We start from the raw sequence: 23,602 nt of genomic DNA on the forward strand, positions 1-23,602 counted from the left end.
CCTCTTGGTGGTGTGCTTGCTGCATCCTCTGACTCTGCTCCAGGGTGGATACTATCTGGGCCAACCTGTCCTGGGTATGGTGGTAGGCTCCCAGGACCTCCGAAAGCACGTCCTGGGCTGCAGCATCCATCCTGTGGCCTCCCCCCCTGGGCCACTGATGCCCTCCCACTGGGCTTAGCCCCCTGTGCATGTGTCCCCTGCACAGGTCTGGCGGTACCACTTGTACTGGGGCCATCGTCTTCCTGCCTGTTGGTAGGGGGTGATGGTGGCCTCTGTACTTGTGTTCCACCAGTCTGTGGCCCGGATACACAGGTGTGGGGATGGTTGCCCTGGGCTGATGTTATTGGCTGGGTGGTAGGGGTGTCAGTGGTATCCTGGGTGGAGCTGCTGGATGGTGACAGTCCAGGACTGTGTGAGGGGCCAGCCTGATCATCAGTGTCCAGGGTTCCATCCCCAGTGTCCTGTGAGGTGCCTCTGTCTCCCTGTCGGGCACTGGCACTTCTTGTCCTGTCCGTCAGGGTGGCATGGGTGCTGGTGCCTGTTGGGGGAAATGGACATGTCTGTTACATTAGCATGGCCAGATGGGGTGCTTAGGCCTGGGCGAGTTTGTGCAGCTTACACACTTTAAGGCCATGCAGGATGCTTTGGTGAGGTTGGCATTGCTTTTTGCTTAGGATGTGGAGGTACGTTGTGGGTGTTATAGGCCATTGTGTTTCGTTGCAGGGGTGGGTGGCTGTGCACAGGGGGAGGGATGTGGGCCTGTTAGTGGGTTTGTGGGCATGCAGGGGGAGTGGATTCAGTGCCTGTGGGCTGGGTGGGGTAGTGGTCCTGGTGGTTGTTGGAAGGGTGGGGTGGTGCACGCATTCCAGGTGTGATGGATATGGGACAATTGTAGATGACTTACCCAAGTCCATTCCTCCGGTGAGTCCAGTGAGGTCCTCAGGGTGCAGGATAGCCAGTACCTTTTCCTCCCAGTCAGTCTAGTTGAGTGGTGTTGGTGGAGGTCCTCCCCCAGTCTTCTGGACTGCAATGTGGTGCCTAGATGCCATGGCCCTGACCTTCCCCCGCAGGTCGTTCCATCTCTTGCGGATGTCGTCCCTGGTGCGTGAATGGTATACCACTGCATTGACCCTGTTGACAAGGGTCTACCATAGCGCCATCTTCCTGGCGATGGGTGTGTGCTGCACCTGAGCCCCCAATAGTTGTGGCTCGACCTTCAGGATCTCATCTACCATGGTCCTTAGCTCCCTTTCGGTGAAGCCTGGGTGTTTGGGGGGTGCCATGGTGAGTGTCGGGAAAGGTGTCTGGTGTGGATCTAGGTGAGGGTGCTCTTGTGTGGTTGGGTGTGAGTATCGTGGATTGTGGCATTCGGTGTCTGCTTCTGGTATTCTCTGTCTTTGTTAGCCTACTTTCGTTGCAAAGGATTGTGGGGTGTGTCTGTGAGTGTTTTATTGTGTTGTGGATGTGTGTCAGGTGTGTGGGTTTCTAACTTATCCAATTTGTGTACTTCCTACTGTTGGGTCCACTTTCCGCCCGTGGCGGTCTGCTTCGCCAATGGTCGTTCGGCTTCCACTGACCGCTAAGGTAATTTGTGCATCATTATTTGGTGGACAGAGTGTTGGTGTGCTCGCCTGTGGTGGGGTGGGAGGTCCAGCATTCCTCAGACAATGTCCTGGTGGAGACTGGTGGACGGGTGATTTTTGTCGGATTCAGATTTTTGCATCATTATATGGCAGGTTTCTGTTTCCTGCAAATGGTGGTCTTCTGTTCACCGTCGCCACGGCGGTCGGTGGTATTTACCGCCGTGTTCATAATGAGGCCCTTTGTTTGCTTTAAAGAGACTTAAGACACTTTGGCCCTCATTCTGACCTTGGCGGGCGGCGGAGGCCGCCCGCCAAAGTCCCGCCGTCAGATTACCGTTCCGCGGTCGAAAGACCGCGGCGGTAATTCTGACTTTCCCGCTGGGCTGGCGGGCGGTCGCCTTCAGACCGCCCGCCAGCCCAGCGGGAAAGAGGCTTCCACGATGAAGCCGGCTCGGAATCGAGCCGGCGGAGTGGAAGCTGTGCGACGGGTGCAGTTGCACCCGTCGCGTATTTCACTGTCTGCGCAGCAGACAGTGAAATACATGTAGGGGCCCTCTTACGGGGGCCCCTGCAATGCCCATGCCAGCGGCATGGGCACTGCAGGGGCCCCCAGGGGCCCCGCGACCCCCCCTACCGCCATCCGGATCCCGGCGGTCCGACCGCCGGGATCTGGATGGCGGTAGGGGGGGTCGGAATCCCCGCGGCGGTGCAGCAAGCTGCGCCGCCGCGGAGGATTCAATGGGGCGGCGGTACACTGGCGGGACCCCGCCAGTGGTGCCGGTCCGACCGCGGCTTTACCGCCGCGGTCGGAATCCCCATTGGAGCACCGCCGGCCTGTCGGCGGTGCTCCCGCGGTCCTCCGCCCTGGCGGTCAAAGACCGCCAGGGTCAGAATGACCACCTTTATAACACTTTTCAGTGATATCTCAACACATAATTACTGCATTTTAATCGTTTTGACCTGCATTTATCCAGATTGATATTATAGATTTTTCTAAACACTGTGTGGTGTGATGCTATATTATGTTATTGTATGATTATTGCACAAATACTTTACACATTGCCTTCCAAGTTAAGCCTGACTGCTCAGTGCCAAGCTACCAGAGAGTGGGCACAGGATCATTTGGATTGTGTGTGACTTACCCTGACAAGAGTGAGGGTCCTTGTTTGGACCAGGGGTAACCGGACTGCCAACCAATGACCCCATTTCTAACAGTGGGTTATTAGCATTAATTGTAAAATAGGGTAAATTCATAAGGAACTAAAGAAAGTTACATTTTCTTTAAAGTCACTTAACAGTTAAAGATGTTTTCAATGAGTTCATGCCTAAGAACATCACCTCCATGCTCATCATTGTCAATTTGCTAAAGCATCAGAGCAACGCTGTGAAGCATACAACTGAAGACAACAAAGTTTCAGACCTTCCCAGAAGAGTAGGGAAAGGCCCCTCTTGTCTTGTCCATGCACCAGAACCGGACCTTCAGGAGCACCATAGCCAACTCCATAGGACCCCTTATTTGCACATGGGGCTTGTTGAAGCAGACTTCCTCTGGCGTTTCTCGGTGGTGTTAAGAGTCACATAAACTAGGATAAGCTGCGATCTCTGAAAAATATAAGAACACAAGCAAACATGAGAGAAAATATGTATGGAAGGCCTTAACATTCTGACAGTATATCACATCAACACCACTTTGTACACTTACCAACAAACCAAGCCATCCTCGATGCAAGGTCTGCGTTTGTTGTGATATGGAGCTGTTGCACTGCTCTGCTGAGTCATAGGTGGAACCAGTGCTTTAAATGGGCAGGTACTGTCCAGTACTGAGTACCTGTCCTTCTTTAATTTGAATGGGAGAGTACCTGCACTTGTCAGCATTGCTATGGTCATCTATTGGGAGAGTATTGGCACTTCTCTGGAGCAAACGAGTACTCTAAATAGTGAGTACCTGCACTTATACATTCCCATTAAAACTACTGATTGGAACCTGGAAATCTTGCTCACACTAGTGATGTCAAGATCTGTGGAGCAAACCATCTGCACATTGGTGGATTGATACAATGATTCCTGTTGTGGCTTACTTGTTCCAAGTCATGAGAAGGTAACAATGCAATCTGGGTTACAGCTATGGCAGCACTAATATGTGATGCCTCCCAAGCCATAGAATTCAGCCTTGATAATATTTAGTGTTGCATTACCTGTTGCAAATTGGATGTAGTGATTCATACATTTGAGCATAACATCCAGAACCTAGCTGAGAACAGCTGAAGACGTTGGCTGTGACATCCCATTAGAACCATTAAGTGTCTAATGGAAGGAGTCAGTTACACAGAAATTTAACGCTGTCATAATCTTCACAATGGAAGGCAGAACGAATTCTTGTGTCCATCAAAAGGTCTGATTGAAATGGTTATGATAATGTCTGAATGGTGGTATGGTTCTTCCTGTACTTCTTAGTGACATTCTTAATTCATGGTTTCAAGATCCAGACAAGGTTTGTAACCTAGTCCATTCCATTGATGTAGCCTTCTTCGTCTTCCCTGGGAGGGTTGAAAGACATGAGTGAAATGTGTCCGTGTTGTCAGTTCACACACAGTTGTTGGACATATTATAAGAATGTTCTTGTTTTTACTGAGGTAAAACGAGAAAAATATTACTTCAAAAATGTAAAGCAACTATCTCTACATTTGGTGCTATGAATAGTTTTTTTTCAAACATATACAAACAGGTATTAACAATGCCACAATGTATTCGTAGTTTGAGGCTGTACAAAGTCGTAAGTGCTGCAACTTTGCAACCTGTTTCTATCAATATGTTGCAGATTATACCTCCGAATCCATGTAGCGATCAGGGGTCTACTGTACTGAAGATTATTGTTTCTCCATTGAAACATTCCATTGGCTCCATCAAATGTTCCTCACTCCTTGCCACCGAAATAAATGTAAATTTTGCACTTGTATAGCGCACTACTCACCTGTTAGGGTCTCAATGTGCTGTACACATACCACTGTGGAACCCCTCCTGGCTTTTCCCTGTGAGACACCCACTCCTGGACAACCCAAGAATGATCTAGTCCCAGACTGCTGAGGCAGGAATTGAACCCTGGTCCTGGGCCAGATCTCAGCATCAGTTTGCTGCTAACCATTGTGCCACACTTCTCCATAATGAAGATAAAGGTGGCAGGTGGCTCTAGTTTAATAAAGGAACTACTGGGATTTTTCTATCGCCTGTCTGTACTGATCAATAAATCCTAATATACTCGAAATCTAGCTCCTATTGTTCATTCATTTGTCTTTCTTTTATCAGTTGCACAGCAGAGTTCAGGTTTTGGACATTATGAGCAATTAGACTGATACCTTGCTTCTCCTAGAGCTTCATTGGCTGTACGAAAATGTGATCAGCATTGAATGCAATGTTAAGCAGGCTGTAAAGTGTGATAAGCCTTTCCTTTTTCATATGAACAGAGAGCGCTGGACAATTTATCACTGCGGAATTGGAACATCGCTAGTATTAATATAAAGTTAAGTTCAAAAGAATGTGGTGAACTTATTAATCGATTTGATATTTTACTATTTCAGGAAACTTGGGCTGCCTCAGAGATACTTTGTGACGGGTTTTCTTGTTATACCGCATAAAAAATATTCTAGCTATTGCGTCAAGAAATTTCAATTCTATTAAGGACACGGAGGTGAGGATTATGCTTTCTCTTTCTTTACTGACTCAAACAGCAGCCAATCAAATACAAGTAACATAAAAAACTACACTTCCCAGGATGCCTGACATCCTGTCACATGGTCCAATCACCATCCACGTCCTCTGTCACGAGTCCTTTGACCTATGAAGTCACTTCCTCTTTCTTTGGTCAGAACAGATAAGATCAACTTGAAAACGAAACTTCTTACGCCATCCCGAAGACCGGAGTCATGAACTTCTTCTCCTTACTGAAGAACCGAATCCTGGGTAGCTCAAAGCCGGAGAAACAACCGGGTAAAAACTTCAAACCAAACTTCCCTGAAGATACGAATTTCAGGAGTTCTTCTGGTCAGAGCCTGTAACAATAAACAGGTAGGTAATATTCCAATAAAAATTGAAATATCTCAAACTTTATAATTGACAAGAAATGGGAGGGTTAAATAACAATATATCATAAATATGCACAATAATTGATATTCAATCTTCAATGTATATATAAGGGAGGGATAATCCTTGCCTCCGTGTCCTTAATAGAATTGAAAATTCTTGACGCAATAGCTAGAATTGTTTTTATTCTATGTCAGGACCGGAGGCTCCGTTAATGCTAGTTTAAAGCTGTTCCATCACAACAGTAGCTACATCCAATACTGGTTTATGATAAAATTTACGAAATTATTTTCTGAAGACCAATCTGCTGCCTTCATAATGTCTTCTAGTCGAGAACCTAAGGAAAACGATTTTGAAGCCATAGCCCCTCTAGCAGAATGAGCCCCAAAGACAGAGGTATCAATACCTGCTTCACTTATCAACCATCTCATCCATCTAGCTAAGGTAGCTGAGGTAACCGGTTTAAAAGGTTTTTGCAAAGCAATTAACAATTGACCTTTAACATCTTGTTGAAATTCTTCTGTGACAACTTCATAATCCTTTAAACACTGAACTACACATAATTTCGAATTTTCAGTATAAATTGGATAGGATACTGACCTGCAATTTGTTTTAGTTCTTCTTGTCACCGAAAAGGTGACTCCTTCTGGTGAAAAGGTTCTGCCTGCTGGATCTAAAGCTCTGACATCAGAGACTCTTTTGCAAGAGATGGGACATAAAAGCATGGTCAGTTTGGCTGACAGTTGCTTGCGAGACAAATACCTGTTGGTAGGCCAAGAATCCACAAATTTTAAAACAATGCTAACATCCCATAATACAGAGTATTTTGCTTGAGGAGGTTTAGAAAGACGAATACCCCTTAAAAGTTTGCAAATTAATGGGTGTTCTCCAATGGGTTTACCTTCTAGATGAGCATGTCCTGCTGAAATCGCAGATCAAAAATTATTGATTGTGCGATAAGCAAGATCAGAATTAGCCATTTCTGCTAAAAAAATTAACAATCATACCAAGATGTGCTTCCACTGGATTGGTACCCCTTCCATCACACCAACTAACCCATCTGCGCCAGGCTAAGTCATATCTCTTATGGGTACTATCGGCCCAGGCGTGCTTAATGTACTCCACAGCCTGTTTCGAAAGGTCTGGGGTACTCCATCTAGTCCTGAAATTAACCAGGCTAGTAGAGTCAACTTTCCTGACAGGACTAGTGGATGTTGACGGCCCTCCGGACTCAAAAGAAGATTCGGAGGAGGCGGAATTAGAAGAGGAGAGGCACAAGCTAAATGAAGAGCAATGGGGAACCAAGGCTGTGCTCTCCAAAAAGGTGTTATCAGAACAATCTCTGTCCTCTGTCTCCGCACCTGAGACAACACCCTGGCAATCATCAGAAAAGGGGGAAAGGCATACCCTCGAAACTGGGACCAATCCTGAAGAAAAGCATCTGTCTTTATTGCACAGGGGTCTGGACGCCAACTGTAGAATTTGGTAATCTGGCAATTGAGACGAGAGGCAAACAGATCCACTTCGCCATTGCCCCATTCCCTGACTATCTGAGAAAAAATCAGAGGATCCAATTTCCAGTCGCTGGAATCCAAAAGGTATCTGGAATTCCAGTCTGCTATGATGTTCTGGTCCCCAGGAAGATATTCCGCTATGACCACTAGACGTTGAGATAGGCAGTACTGCCAGAAGCCCTTGGTAATCTACGCTAGGATTCTGGATCTCGTGCCACCTAGTTTGTTGACATACCTCACTGCTGAGACATTGTCCATCTGTAAGAGTATGCAACAATCCGTTTTCTGCGGGGAAAGACTCTTTATGGCAAAGGAACCCGCCAGAAGTTCCAGGCAATTGATATGAAGGAATTGTTCCCATTCTGACCATCTGCCTCCCGTCACTAGGGAGTTGCAACGAGCTCCCCAAACCCCATCTGCTGGCATCGGATTCTATCACTACCTCCGGGTGAGAGCCGAAAATCGCCCTGCCATTCCAGGCTTCCATGTGATGAAGCCACCACTGAATCTCTGATCTTACTTCAGCTGTCAATGGGATTTGCTCTGAATAACTCAGACCCTGTTGTAGGTGTCTGATCTTGAGTCATTGAAGTGCTCGGTAATGTAGGGGCGCAGGGAAGATTGCCTGAATAGATGAGGCTAGCAGACCCACTACTCTGGCTATATTCCTCAAAGACATGGTCTGGCTGGAAAGAACTGATCTCAATTCCCTCATGATGTTGCGGATCTTCTGAGAGGGAAGGAGGAGTTGACATAAGGTGGAATTTATCTGGAACCCCAGGAACTCTATCACCTGAGAAGGTTTCAACAATGACTTCTGCACATTGATAAGGAAACCTAAGTCCTGCAGAAGACTGATGGTTCAATCCAAGTGTGAGAGTAGGACTTGCGGGGATTGGGCCATCAGTAGAATGTCGTCCAGATATATAATCAATCTGACTCCCTTGGCTCTGAGCCATTCCATCACTGGTCTCAAAAGCTTTGTGAAGCACTAAGGGGCTGACGACAGACCAAATGGAAGGGAGCGAAACTCCAAACACTGTCCCTTCCACTGGAATTGTAGAAATCTCCTGTAGGGAGGAATAATTGGAATCGACAGGTAGGCATCTTTTAGATCCAGCCGAACCATCCAATCTCCTTCCATAAGGATATCCCTTAGCATGTGGATGCCCTCCATCTTGAAGTGTCTGTATAGGATCCAATGATTGAAATCCTTTAGGTTCAAGACTAAACAGTGACCTCCTCCTTTTGTGTCTACTACGAAAATAGGACTGAGGAAACCGTAAGGATGAGGAGAAGCAAAGTGCACGGCCCCTTTGTCTAAGAGAGCTTGCACTTCTTTGTCTATAGAATTTTGATTTGCTAGGGAAAAACACATTTGTAACGGAGGGGAGAGTTGCCTGGGAGTACTGATAAACTCCAGACGAAATCCCTCGACCGTTTGGAGAACCCATGGGTCTCCGGAGATCCGTTTCCAATTTGCCAAGAAGGATGCTACTCTGCCCCCAAGTCTGACCTGAGAATAATGAATAATGCTCACCTGTGAAACTTGAGTCTTGTATGGCTCCTTGTTGCCCTCTGCGATGGCCCCTGCGGAAACGGGGACGTCCTCCCCTGGGATGTGTGGTGTAGAAGGTTGAGTCTTGTTCCCCGTACCAGCCACCTCTACCTCTAGGGTAGTAGTTTTGGGGACTGTTATATGATCCTCGGCAGGGCATACGTCCCCCGTAACGACCGGCCCTGAGAAAAAGGCCTCGTTTAAAGACTTCCTTGAGGGACATTTGGGCTTTGTCAAGGGAAGAAAAAGTAGAACAGAACCTAGCCAATTCTTTGATGAAAGATGATCCAAATAGAAGACATTCAGCCGAAGGGCCTGCTTCTGAGTTCGCAAGATCAGATAGTTTGGGATCAATGCGGATTAGCACAGATTTTCTGCGTTCAACTTGAGTGTCCTAACAGGCAAATAGATCTTTGCGCCCAACCAATATGGACATTGGTGTCCACCGGCGACCCTGATTCCTTGGCCCTATACGCCATCTCCTGAAAGATCCAACAATTTGTCTTGGCAATTACGCCAGGATCGATCTAAACCTCTAGCAAATTTCCTCATAAAGGTGACCATGGTGGGGTCCGCGGTATCAGCAACCTTGCCTTCTAGGTCAGGTCTGGGGCACTCCACTTTTAGGCGTGACCTGACTTCCTTATCGAAGCTTTTACGCAAATTGTATTGGACATATTGCGCCACTTCGGGAAGGGGAACCCAATTGGAGGACTTGGGGTGGATGATTTCTGTGGGATCGAAGTCCAGCACCTGACAGGGAATGGGTGCTTTTTTAACTTTTTTACTAGGCAAGGGAGCGTCGGAATCCTCCGAGTCATCCGAGGAGGAACTTTTATCAGTTGACGAGGTAGAAAAGGAAGTTTCCTTTTTGGAGCTGTAATTATGCTCGCCACTGCGTTTCTTACGCAGTTTTTCGAATGCGTCTGCGTGGAGGTCACTAACCTCTGTTCCAGATTCCAAATTTTTTGATTTGTCCTTTGCTTTTTTAGATTCGTGTTGAGGTTGTCCCTGTGACCAACCCTGTGATCGAGCGAAGTCAAAACGTTGCCCTGAAAAGGGACCCAGAGCTCTCACCAGGGCATCATTTACTGATTGTTGAACCCTGGTATCAAGGGCTTCCACCAAATCAACTTCCAGTTGATTGCCCAACTCCTCTGTACAGTATTCAGTTTCCTGTTCATCCCACTAAGTCATGACTAATGTATAAAGTTACAAAAGTCTTGAGGAGTATTGTAATGTCAAGAATTAAATGAGGGATCAAACAGGGGGAGTGCAAAAACCCCTAATCAGGCACAGGAAAAAAGGAGCCTTTAAATAAAGTGTGGAGGGAGCTGCCTGAAATGGCACTCTCGGCAATGGCCTTATTGAATTTTACAACCCAGTCAGTTGTATCTGCTGGGCGTCAGGGAGCAAGTGTTTATAAATGAAGGGGGCACACAATGGGGGCACACCAGCGAACACGCAGCACTCGAGCCGATCGTTTCCAAAAGTGGAAAAGGATCGGCTCGATAAGACGCGCGCGCGTGCCCAGAGGAAATAGAAAGCAGACTGCTGAGAGCAGCTCCGCTCCCGCTCCCACTCCACAATGAAAAACGGCTAAAAATGGCAAAAAGCCACGAAATCAAAGCGCAAAAGCGCTTACAATAACACAATAAAAGTGCGCTGAATCGCGTCGCTTATATTCACAAACTACAACTAGTAACCTGAAATAAATACAGTTAAAATACGAGAGCAATGAAAAACGTGTACTTATCTGCTGCGAAGCAGCAAAGAAAGAGGAAGTGACTTCATAGGTCAAAGGACTAGTGACAGAGGACGTGGATGGTGATTGGACCATGTGACAGGATGTCAGGCATCCTGGGAAGTGTAGTTTTTTCTGTTACTTGTATTTGATTGGCTGCTGTTTAAGTCAGTAAAGAAAGAGAAAGCATAATCAGAGCCTCCGGTCCTGACATAGAATTCGCTGCCTCTTCTAACTCAGACAGATCGGCCAAAGTGGGAGGCTAATGACCTGGTTTAAAGTAGTGTTACTTTGCCATGTGATTCAACCTGATTTCAATCACAGTGGTACTCATTTGTTTCTTGCAAAATTTGAATCCGATGTTAATTTTTATTTCATCAATTTTAATAAAAAATGTTCTTAACCAAATTGATATCTCCAATTTTAATTATTTATTTACTTTGATTGCTGGCTTGTGTTCTCTGGTTGAGTCAGATTTAGCTGCCGCTAATTCACTGTCACGTGGCTATTTTAATGCCAAACAGAGCGCAAGCACTTTTTACTTGGCAATCCTAACTGTCATTAGACCTTTGAGTCACTGTTTGATCATCAGGAACTCTTTCAAGATGTATTATTGAAAGGTACCCAGTTCAGGCCATGTAATCCGATAATTCTACTGCCAATGCTGTTTCCGCATTTTTTGGTCGGGGTTGTAAAATATTCATAGATTACCTATTCTTTTCATGAAGCCTGGCCAATTATCTTTTGGTAGGGGAGGTACTCCAAAAAGACATGGAGGATCACAATCCTTTAAATTATTTTCAGTGCCGTTACCTGTAATCACTGTGTCCTTCATTGATGACTATAGTTTCTCAGTCAAGAAAAATAGTTTTAAATTGTGATGGAAATCAGCTTTATCTAGCAAGTTCGTGGTTAATCTGGCAAAAAACATCTTTCACTACTTTTAAACTGTCTTTCCCTTGACGCTACTCAAGCAGTTGTTAAGGAAGGGTTACATACCTCAGAATCCACTATAAAGTGACATTAAACATTAGAAATATGGAATTGAAAAGGAAAGGCCTTAATGTGGGCACACAAAAACATTCTGGCACACAGTTAGTTCAGTCAAACAAACTAATGGCGTGCGGCTGGTTTGGGTTTTTGCTTTTCTGCATATCATTAGTTGTAACTATTTTCTAACATTTATTCCATTAATTGAAACTCTGTCCAAAATGTTTGCGCACCACGTTATGTGTTTTCTCTTTTGTTGACCCCATTTGTTCTGTCTCCATAGAGAAGTAATGCCAATTTCTCATTGCTCTTCCAGTAAGGCCAGTGGGCTGGACAGTGTACCAGTTGACCTCTTTAAATCTATAAGTGATGCCTGGGCAGCGCTCCTCATTAATGTATTAAACCATGCCATCAGGTCCACAGTGCCTGGGTCAGGAGGCACATCAATCATAGTGCCTATTTTTAAGAAAGGCAACAGGATGGATCCACAGTGTTATATGCCCATATCGCATTTGGATTCTGTGGTAGGATTGGCAAGGTTATAGGTAGAGTTATATACAAAAGGAGTGTTGATTGGGCCACAGATAAAAGCATATTTTGTGAGGCACAGACTGGATTCCGTGACACACGAGACATAACAGTGAAATGCCTTAACTTAGATCTGATCATTAAGAAGTATGCTATTGATAAGGGCTGCTCATTGTACCTGGTCTTCATGGGCCTATCCAGTGCTTTTGATCTTGTAAACTGATCTAAACTTTGGTGTCGCTTAAGAGAAACTGTCCTAAACAAAGCATTAGAACATTTTTATCTACACTTCATGATGATCTCATAGCTAAGGTCAGATTTGGCCCAACAGAGAATGTGCTAAATGTTTATAATTAGAATGGGGTGTAAGGCAAGGCTATGTGTTGGCCACCATTTTATTTTTGTTATATATATATATATATATATATATATATATATATATATATATATATATATATATATATATATATATATATATATATATATATATATATATATATATATATATATATATATATATATATATATATATATGTAATATAAATTCTGCTCTGCTCTGAGGTTGGGACAGGATGTTACAACATTGGGTTGTAGGTTTGTCCCAGCTCTCTTATACGCAGATGAAACAGACTTGCTGGCCCCTATGTCCAATGGGTTGAAAACGTTAGTGAACTCTTTTTGAGAGTTTCGTGGGTGACCTTGATCTTCTAACAAAGTTAACTAAATCACAAGTAATATCTTGTAGCCATAAGAGAACTAGACCACATACAATATCTGTAAAGGACAAGATATGAGAGAAAGTGCATCAGTACCCCTTTTTAGGGGTTATATTTGTCAGGTCAAACTCATGGTCTGTATGATGCCTAAAATTCTCACAGTCATTAGGTGCTTTGTTTAATGTTTCTAATGAGGTTAGCATTCGACCTACAGTTCCCTTACTGGAGATCTATAATCCCAATACTTACATGTGTGACAGGGACTTGGGTGTACATTAACATTAATTGCTAGTGAGTTTAGTTGAAGCACTTCTGGCGGCACCTCCTGTCACTCCTGTCTAGTGCCTAGCACTATTTCTGTCATAAGAAATTGGGCTTCATGTATACCGAAGACACTATCAAACTGGTACCCTCAATCCTTTGAATCTCCATTTACAAAAACCCTTACTTATTATTTATTGCTTGACCTGTATTGGACCTGGCCCATTTTGTAGAGTCGCCCCCAAATGTTTGCCTTCTATAAATGCACCCATTTATGTCAGCATTAGGACTTTGTGCACTTTTTCCCCTGTTAACTAGTAGTAATATTTGTGCTCTCTCTCTAAGAAGTGGTACAATTGACATCTACTGGATTAGCACATTTAATTTACTTGCAGATAGCACTACATGTACCTTAGGGCTGGTAAATTAAAATCTACTAGTGGGGCTGCAGCACTTATTGTGCCACCCACTAAAGTCACCTTTTAAAACATGTCTCAAGCCTGCCACTGCAGCCTGTAGTGCAGTTCCAAACAGCCATTTCAACCTGGCAAAATAAAGCTTTTGCAATGCTTAAACCTTCCTTTTTAATACATGTAAACAACCTCTACGGTAAACCCTAAATACTCATAGGGCATATTGCAATATATTTAAAAAATAATCTGTGTTTAAGTTATACATGTCCTAGCAGTGAAAACTCCTGAAGTAGTTTTCCACTGTTGTAAGGCCTGTCTCTCTCATTGGTTAACATTGGGTTCCTGTTAGAAATGGGAAGGGAGAACAGGGAAGAGAACTGTTCTAACAGCTCATAGCAGTCTCCTTTCTGGTTTAGAGTCAGGGAGTCAGACAGAATGACACCCCCTACTGACCCATCACCTTCTTTTGCAGAGAGGAGGTCCGGGAGAGGTTCACTCTCCTCTTCCATGCCCTCATCTGTGACCAGGAGCATACTGACCTCAGACCTCTCAAAGTGAGGTTTGAGTCGGTTGTGATGGAGAACCCTTAGGGGGTGTCTAGGGGTCTTGAGATCCACTAGGTAAGTGGCCTCCCCTTTCTGCTCCTTAATTTCAAAGGGGCCAGTCCAGCAGTCCTGGAGTGCCCTAGGCTCTACTAACTCCATTACCCAAACCTTGTCTCCAGGTGAGAACTCAACCAGAGTGACCTTCCGGTCATACCACTCCTTCATCACCTCTTGACTGGCCTCAAGGTTATCTTTGGCCTGCTTCCAGAAGCGTTGGCTTTGATTACGGAGTGCCAGCATGTAGCTGACCACATCCTGAGGAGGGGTCTTGGGAGCTTTCTCTCAGCCCTCTTTCACTATGCTGAGAGGTCCCCTGACAGGGTGACCATATAGAAGTTCAAAGGGTCTGAATCCCACCCCCTTCTGGGGCACGTCTCTGTAAGCAAATAACAGGCATGGTAAGAGGATGTCCCACTTACGCCTCATGGCTTCAGTCAGGCCACTGATCATGCCTTTGAGGGTCTTGTTGAATCTCTCAACAAGCCCATTGGATTGAGGATGATAAGGGGTGGTAAACCGGTAGGTCACCCCACACTCATCCCACATGGACTTCATGTACGCAGACATGAAGTTTGTGCCACTCTCAGATACAACTTCCTTAGGGAATCCCACATGGGTAAATATTCCCAGCAGGGCTCTGGTCACCACCGGTGCAGTCACTGTCCTCAGAGGGATGGCCTCTGGATAGCGGTTGGCATGGTCCACCAAAACCAGGATAAACCTGTTGCCCAAGGCAGATTTTGGGACCAAGGGACCAACAATGTTGATGCCCACCCTTTCAAAGGGGTTGCCAACAACCGGGAGTGGGACCAGGGGAGCTTTAAGCTTTGTCCCTGTTTTCCCACTAGCCTGGCAGGTGGGGCAAGCTCTCCAGAAATTATCTGAGGCTACCCTCTTTCTGGGCCAATGGAAGTGAGTAACAAGCCTGTTAAAGGTCTTGTCTTGGCCCAGATGTCCTGCCAGGGGAATGTCGTGAGCCAGACCCAGTAGGAAGGCCTGGTAACACTGGGGGACCACCAGCACAAATGCTGCCCCAGAGGCCGGAACCTTAGGCTCACTGTAAAGGAGATCATTCTCCCACTAAATATGGTGAGTGCCAGGGGCGTCACCTGCTGCTTGGGCTGTGGCCTGTTGCCTCAGACCCTCCAGTGTGGGGCATTCCTTCTGCGCTGTGCAGAATTCTGCCCTGGTTTGCCCACCCTCTACTTGCCAGCCAGCAAGTTCAGGCAGGTTGCCCAGGTCAGCTATGCCCCCCCCTGTTGGCTCAGGGGCCTCCTCTTCCTCAGGGGCCCCGTACACCACCGTGGGAACATTTGAAGCAGGTTTCCCGTGCCTCTTGCCCTTCCTTTTTGCAGCTGTCTGGGCCATTGTTCCAGGCTCCAGACGCCCTTGACTCCCTTCCCGGGCAGCCATGGACCGTGTGGTCATGCAGACCCACTCAGGCAAACCTAACATCTCCAGGTGGGATCTGAGCTCTACCTCCTTCCAGGCAGTATGCTCAAGATCATTGCCTAACAGACAATCTACTGGCATGGCAGGACTCACAGCTACTTTTAGAGTACCAGAGACCCCCCCACTTAAAGGGAACCAGAGCCACCGGTAGGTGAATCTTGCGATTGTCAGCGACTATGACCTGGTGGAATGTATTAGGGACTATCTGCTCTGTTGACACCAACTGACTCTTGACAGTAGTCATACTGGCTCCTGTGTCAGCAGAGCCTCCACCCCTTGCCCATCAATGGTGACCCACTGCCTATACTTTGAAGTATTTTGTGGCATGTGGGCTTCAGGCACCATTTCTCTTTCTCCCAGGGACATTAGGGAAACCTCTGCCTGCTCTCCAAAGCTATCTGGGTCTGTCCCCCCCGAGTACTACACTAGTCAACCCAGGTGTCTGTCCGGTGGTGGACTGTGCTGTCTTGGAACACTGGGAGTCGCCCTTAGAGTGACCATGCTGGTAGCACTCTAAGCATTTGGGGATGAATTTCCCTAATGACTTATCAAAATGCTGTGCCTTTTTCCCAAATCTGGAAGAGGAATGGTTGCCACATCCTCTCTGGGAATTCTTTTGGGTGCCTTTTAGGAGTTCCTTATCTGTAAGTTTATCTCCCCCCTCTTTCTTCTGTTGGGAACCCTGACCACCTTTGTGGGTGTCACCCCCAGATACCCTTCTGGACACTCTGGTGCTGACCCAGAGGTCCGCCTCCTCAGCAAGCTTCCTGCGATCAGTCAGCTTACTATCTACCAAGTGCTGGTGCAACTCTGTAAAAGAAATACTGAGCATATGCTCTTTCAGAATCAAGTCATATAATCCTTGTAATCACCTACTTTGCCGCTCCGCACCCAACCATTCAGTGCCTTATTGGAGAAATCAAAACAGTCAACCCAGGTTTGTGTGGAAAGTTTGATACTGTCCCTAAACCTCTGACGGTATCTTTCAGGGGTCAGTGCAAACTTGGCCAGTAAAGCGGCTTTCATGAGAGGATAAGTATAGTGATCATGTGGGTCTAGTGTAAGGAGTGTGTCCCTTCCCTCTGGGGGTACATAAAACCACAAGGCCGCCCCCCACTGCCCTTCAGGCACCCCATGAGCCCTTAGTGCAACTTCATCGGCAGCCAGCCACCTGTCAATATCATCTCCCACCACAAAAATGGGCACCACATTCTTGGGTAAATGAACCTTTTTCTCCCTAACAGGTCCTGCATGTATGCTGCCACCATCACTGCTGGACTGAGACTGTCTCGCCTTGATCTCCAGCTCCTTGAGACTCAGTTCATGAGCTAACAAAAGTTTTTTCTCAGCCAGGGTTCTCTCAGCTGCAGCTTCAGCTCTCTCAGTTTCAATCTGCTTGGCTGCTCTTTCCGCCTCAGCTTGTTTGGCTTCTCTTTCTGTCTTCCTTTCCTCCTGTTGAGCCTCAATTTTTTATTTTGCCATTTGCAATTGAAGCTCTCGCTCCTCTCTCCTTTCCTCTGCGGTCAGGCTTTGATCAGAGACACAGCTCCCTGGTTTGGCAGGGGGCACAATTGCAGTGGTAACATTATCCATTAATGGAAATAAATCCTCTGAGGGGGCCATCCTCTTGACCCTCCTCCTCAGCATCCTCCTCTGAATGGGCTTCTGCCCAGGCCCTCAGCACCATTTGAAATACCTCCTTTCTGGAAGCACCTTGGGTGGGTACTCCCATATACCTGCAGAACCCTTTCAGCTGTTTGACAGTATATGTCTCCAACAGGGCTAAGTCAAAATCTCCTTCTTGAGACCCAGACTGAGACATGTTGAGTGAGGATTTCAGCCAAAAATTGACAGGAAAAATGAAGTTGCAAAAAGAGATAAAAAATCAAGTTGACCTTCAACTGTGGGTAGGTAGTGGAATATTTAGCTACTGTATGTCACTGCACAAATACAAGTCCTATCCCACCGCTGCCACCAATGTTAGAAATGATTGTCAGTCAGGTTACCCCCTGTCCAAGCAAGGACCCTCACTCTAGTCAGGGTAAGTCACACACAATCCAAATTATCCTGTGCCCAACCTCTGATAGCTTGGCACTGAGCAGTCAGGCTTAACTTAGAAGGCAATGTGTAAAGTATTTGTGCAATAAATCATACAATAACACAATAAAGCACCACAAAAATACACCACACAGTGTTTAGAAAAATATATAATATTTATCTGGATAATCGCAGGTCAAAAACGATCAGAATGAAATAAGTAAATGTTGAAATATTACTGGGAAAGTAATATAAAATGTCTTTATAATTGTAATTTTACTGCAAAAGCAATGTAAAGTGTCTTAAAGTCTTCTAGAAATAACAAGTGTCTCGTGCAGGACAAAGTACCTGTTTGCGTTGAAAAATCCTCACAAAGGGCCGCAGAGGAGGAGATGCGTGGAAAACAGGTAGGTTTTACGCCGGTTTCGCTCCTTCACCCACGGACTTGTGTCGATATTTTCCACGCGGGGAAGCCGTGCGTAGATTTCCAGCATGCGGACTCGGATCCTCTTCTGGTTGCGGGGTTTTCAGACGCCCCGGGGTCGATGCGTGGAAAATCCTGGACTTGCATCGAAGTCACAAGCGCTGTGTCGATTCCAGTGGGCGATGCGTGGAAATTTCTCTCGCACAGCAGACGCGGTGTCGATTCCTCTCTGGAAGTCTGGCTGCGTCGTTTGAGTCGGCTGTGCGTCGATCCAGTGGGCCGTGCATCAAAGTTCCGGTCGCGTCGCAGGCGCTGCATCGATCTTCCTGTTGTGGAGCCGGGCAGCGTCGTTCCGGATTCGGTGTGCAGTGATTTTTCACTGTGGTGCAGACTATGCGTCGTTTTTCGCAGGCTGTGCGTTGTTTTTCGGCGCACAAGGAGTTTCTTGCAGAGAGGAAGTCTTTTTGGTCCTGAGACTTCAGGGAACAGGAGGCAAGCTCATCCAAGCCATTGGAGAGGACTTCTGCAGCACAGCAAGAGAGCAGCAACACAGCAGGACAACAACAAGGCAGCAGTCCTTCACAGAAAGCAGTCAGGTGAGTCCTTTGGGCAGCCAGGCAGTTCTTCTTGGCAGGATGCAGGTTCTGGTTCAGGTTTCTTCTCCAGGGAGTGTCTCTCTTGGTAGGGCAGGGGCCCGGTTTTTCTACCCAAAAGTGCCTTTGAAGTGGGGGAGACTACAAAGAGTGGCTCAGAAGTGCACAAGTTCCCCTTTCAGTTCAATCCTGTCTGCCAGGGTCCCAGTAGGGGGTGTGGTAGTCCCTTTGTGTGATGGCAGGGTAATGTCCATTGTCATGTAAGTGTCAGACCCTCCAACCTCCCAGCCCAGGAAGACCCATTCAAAATGCAGATGTATGCAAGTGAGGCTGAGTATCCTGTGTTTGGGGTGTGTCTGAGTGAATGCACAAGTAGCTGTCAACTAAACCCAGCCAGACGTGGATGGTAAGGCACAGAAAGATTTAAGTGCAGAGAAATGCTCACTTTCTAAAAGTGGCATTTCTAAAATAGTAATGTTAAATCCAACTTCACCAGTCAGCAGGATTTTCTATTACCATGCTGGCCATACTAAATATGGCCTTCCTACCCCTTTCAGATCAGCAGCTACCACTCAAACACTGTATGAGGGCTGCTTCAATGTTATGAATGGAGCAGGCCTCACTGCAGTGTAAAAACAAATTTAGGAGTTTTACACTACCAGTACATGTAAACTACACAGGTACATGTCCTGCCTTTTGCCTACACAGCACCCTGCCCTATGGGTTACCTAGGGCATACCTTAGAGGTGTCTTATATGTAGAAAAGGGGGAGTATTAGACTTGGCAAGTACTTTTGAATGCCAAGTCGAATTGGTAGTGAAACTGCACACACAGGCCTTGCAACGGCAGGCCGGAGACAAGGTTAAGGGGCTACTTAAGTGGGTGGCACAATCAGTGCTGCAGCCCACTAGTAGCATTTAATATACAGGCCCTGGGCACCTATATAGTTCACTTTACTAGGGACTTATAAGTAAATTAAATAGTCCAATTGGGTATGATCCAATGTTACCATGTTTAAAGGGAGAGAGCATATGCACTTCAGCACTGGTTAGCAGTGGTAAAGTGCACAGAGTCTAAAAACCAGCAAAAACAGTGTCTAAAAAGTGGAGGGAAGCAGGCAAAAAGTTAGGGGTGACCACACTAAGGCTATCAGGTTTAACAGTTCCCTCATTACATTTAATAAATGCTAACTTTGGAATGGGAGCAGGTACAAATATATTGTTTATACTCTAAAGACTTGTAATTTAAAATCCTCATTAATGGTAGGAAAATGACACTTTTATAAATTTGGCATTATCTTGTCCTAACCATTGGTACCTTCTGCATTTCAAAGGGTTTTACCTCCTGCACACAATTTAATCTGACACCAGACCAGCCTGATTTTTGTTTTTGAGGAAGAACTTTCCAGAACCAGATGTTGGGTTAGGACAGGGAGTTCCGCCACACAAAAGGCTAGCACCAGCTATAAATATTTAACCTCGAGAGCCACTCTTCAGAACACTCTTTGACATGTGGACATTACAAAAGAAGGCCTGCCCAACTGCTCGGGGACTGCCATGATATCTGAGAAGGAAGACTGGACCTGCTTACCTTCATCCCAGATTAAACTGAGTGACTCCAAGGGTCAGTTGGCTGGCCTCCTGTTTGAGTTAAAGGGGCATAACAAGTGCTGGGCACCTCCCTTCCATTGCCCAGCTGATCTGTTGTAAATGGACCTGCTTGGGGGACACATAGTGATTTTGAAATAGTGAATCACTAACTGCATGTACAAAGCATTTCCTAATAATGAATAGTCGCAAAATGGCCTATTAGGAAATGCAATTACCAATAATCTGGATCTGGCAGTAACGAGGTGCAAACTATGAAAAGGCACCCAAAATACAATAAGACCATTCAGAATGGCAGCCCTGTATGTTTTGGCGAGGAGGCTGATGATTTTGGCTTTCAGGCAGAGAAGGAGGAGGAGACAGGAGAGGATATATAGGGTGAGGGTCACCATGTTTGTACAGACAGAGGAAGTGATATTTGAGAAATACAGACTCAGCAGTGAGGTAATCCTGGAACTTTTTGCTGAGTTACAACCTCAGCTGTAGACCCCAACACTCTGGAGCAATGCAATCCCACCACATGTGCAGGTATTTTGTTGCCTTCACTTTCTAGCATCTGGCTGTTACCAGTGGGTCATAGCAGTGGGAGGGAGAGTGTCACTAAGTGATTTTTTCAGGTTCTTCCAAAAGTTCCCAGACATCAAGTTTAATCAATATTTTATTTCAAATACCCCCCAATATCTGCAACACACCAAACTGATGTTTTACCATGTAGCACAATTCATGAATGTCATTAACTGTGTTGATGAAACACATATTGCCATATGTCCACTCCAGCAAATTAATACATATTTAAGAACAGGAAAAGCTCACACTCACTCAATGTGCAAGTAGTGTGTGATGCCACATGTATCATAACAGACCTTGTGGCCAGATTCTCAGGAAGCACCCTGACTCCTCCATGTTCTGCCACAGTGGAACACAAAACCAACTCTCACAGGGTGAATTTAACAACAGTTTATTTTCTTACTTGGTAATGGAATAGTTGACTCCATGAATACAATGAGCAGAACTGTGTGTGTAATGTGACCTGATGATATACCTTTTCATGCCTTTACAGAGACAGTGCATATGTCTTGTATCTCTAGATTCTATCACCATACCTGACTCCCAGAAAAAATAAGAGAAAGGCAGCACAACAGGTCACATAAGACAACGTGCTCCATCATCAAGAGGACCTTTGGGATACTGAAGTCCAAGTTTTGTTGCCTCTGCAAGACTGGCGGAGCACTGGTGTAGAAAACTGAGACGTGCTGTAAGATCATCACCACACATGCCATACTACACAACATAGTCATGAGGAAGGGTCTGCACATCATCACCATTAAGGAAGAATCTGACTCAGATGATGACTTACCACTGCTACATATGCAGCAGGATGGGGTATGTGCAGTAGGGGGTCATGCACAATGCACAGAGATCACCAACAAATATTTTTGAGGTAAGAGTCATTACGACATTAAAGAAGTGGTCAACACAGGATGGCAATGCATGGGTGTATAACAGAAAGATAGCCTTTTATTCAGGTTGTTACAATTCTGTTCCTTTCCTAAAGCAACTTTATCCATTGCCAATGTAACATTGTCTCAACGAGGTAACAAAATTTTCCATTTCAACCAAATGAACATTGGATTCATGAGTTTTCAGGGCAGTCACTTCTTCTGGGCTGTGGGTTTGGGTGCCTTGTCAGCATCACTGGCCTCTGAGACTGGGAAAATGTCAGACCCAGAAGAGTTCTGGCATGTACGCCACGTAAAGCATGCCTCCTGCAGAGATGTGGCACTGATGCTAGAGCCGTCTTCACCCTCAGGTGGCAGCAGTATATTGGGTACAGAGAGGTAGTGTATCTGTATGTTCTGAAGGGCTGTGGTCACCTGAACTAGCCCACGCACAACATCCTGACAGCAGTGTCCGATTTAATTCTGTATGATGACAGTTTTCTTTGCCAGAGTTGTTGTGGGTACTGCCAATCGATTTATGGAAAGGGTGAAGGCTTTAAAGCATGCCAGGTACTGCCTGTATCTGTGTCTCAACACCTGTTGATCCTTCTCCATAGTAGCAATCCAACGGTCCTGCCCCTTCTGCAATTGCTTCATCAACTGTGACATATTGAGCAGATGCCTATGGATAGTCTTCATTTGTTTTGTTTCCAGGTGCCGAACCGAGATGATGGACTTCTCCAAGCCCCCAAAAACAGGGGACATGTCTGCCATGTTGTCTGACACTTGCTTACTGTGGACTGTAGCTGGCCGGCCTCTACGGATTCTGTGCATTCTGCTCACAGATGTGCTGGTGTCCCTGCTTTGGAGTTGTCCCTCATCACCAATCACAGAGCCTAGAAGTTCTGGAAAGGTTTTTCTCCTAGCATTTGGGGTTGGACTGATGGGCATAGTTGTTGCTGATGTGGTGGCCCCCATTTTGATATGTGTCAGTAGCGTCTTCAGTCTCAATTGTTTCTGACTCATCCTGGGTGTGATGCGTGGAAATGCATGTAAATAGTTAGTGTAAATAAATCAGTCATGTCTGTTCATAATACTGTTGTAACGGTGCTTCACATGTGTAACATAATGGTGATGGACAGGTCTATGTAGTGTAGTCTTCAACCCACAGTATGACATGCAACTATTGTGCACTGCAACTCCCACAATGCATTGCCAGGGTAGTGCAAACATCTCAATGGAATCATATTAGCTATGTGTTTTTAATTTAGGAATTACAAACATTATGTTAAGTGGAGTAAGTAAAGGGGAGTTGACCTAAACTGGCTGGTGCCTGCAGTGTTAGAGTTGGCAATGTCAGACACTTCCATCACACTTTCCAGTTACAGTGTCCCCTCGAATGTCTCCATGGGAGTGGGAGGGAGTTGTTTTGAGGGTCCACCACCTGTGCCACAACCGTCCGCCATTCTGCTGGCTACCTTCTCTTTTGTGCGGGATCATAGGTCATTCCACCTTTTGTGGATTTCTGGGATGGTCCTCTGTATTAAGCTAAGGGATTTCACCTTCTCCAAGATGCTGTTCCGTATCTTTGTGTTCTGGCTCTCAGGAACAGAGAGAGAAGCCTTCCAGAATAGCTGGTCCATGTGGGCCGCACATTCCTTTATTAGGAGCTCCAGCTCCTTTTCAGAGAATTTGACCTTTTGCTTTCTGCTCCCAGATTTCTTGTCCCCATCGTCTTTGGATATGGTGCAGTGCAGTCACAGGTATTACCTTGCCAGCAGTCAGGCATGAGCACTCCTACCTTCCAGCACCTTCCTGGACCTCAAGGTTGTGGCCACACCCTTTCTTTGTAAACTTCCTGGTCTGACATCATCATTCTGCATCCAGAATGCAACTTTTTCAAATTTGAGATTTCCTGTTAGTAAATCGCAATTTTTTGATTTTCAAAGTGCAATTTCCTAATTGCAAATGCAAATCCATAGGAATCACTATTAGTGGATTTGGCAGTTTTATACATATCGTTTTGCAATTTCCTAATAGCGAATTCTACGGATTCACTAT

Source organism: Pleurodeles waltl, chromosome 3_1, assembly GCF_031143425.1.
Source record: "Pleurodeles waltl isolate 20211129_DDA chromosome 3_1, aPleWal1.hap1.20221129, whole genome shotgun sequence".
In the NCBI taxonomy this organism is placed as follows: domain Eukaryota; kingdom Metazoa; phylum Chordata; class Amphibia; order Caudata; family Salamandridae; genus Pleurodeles; species Pleurodeles waltl.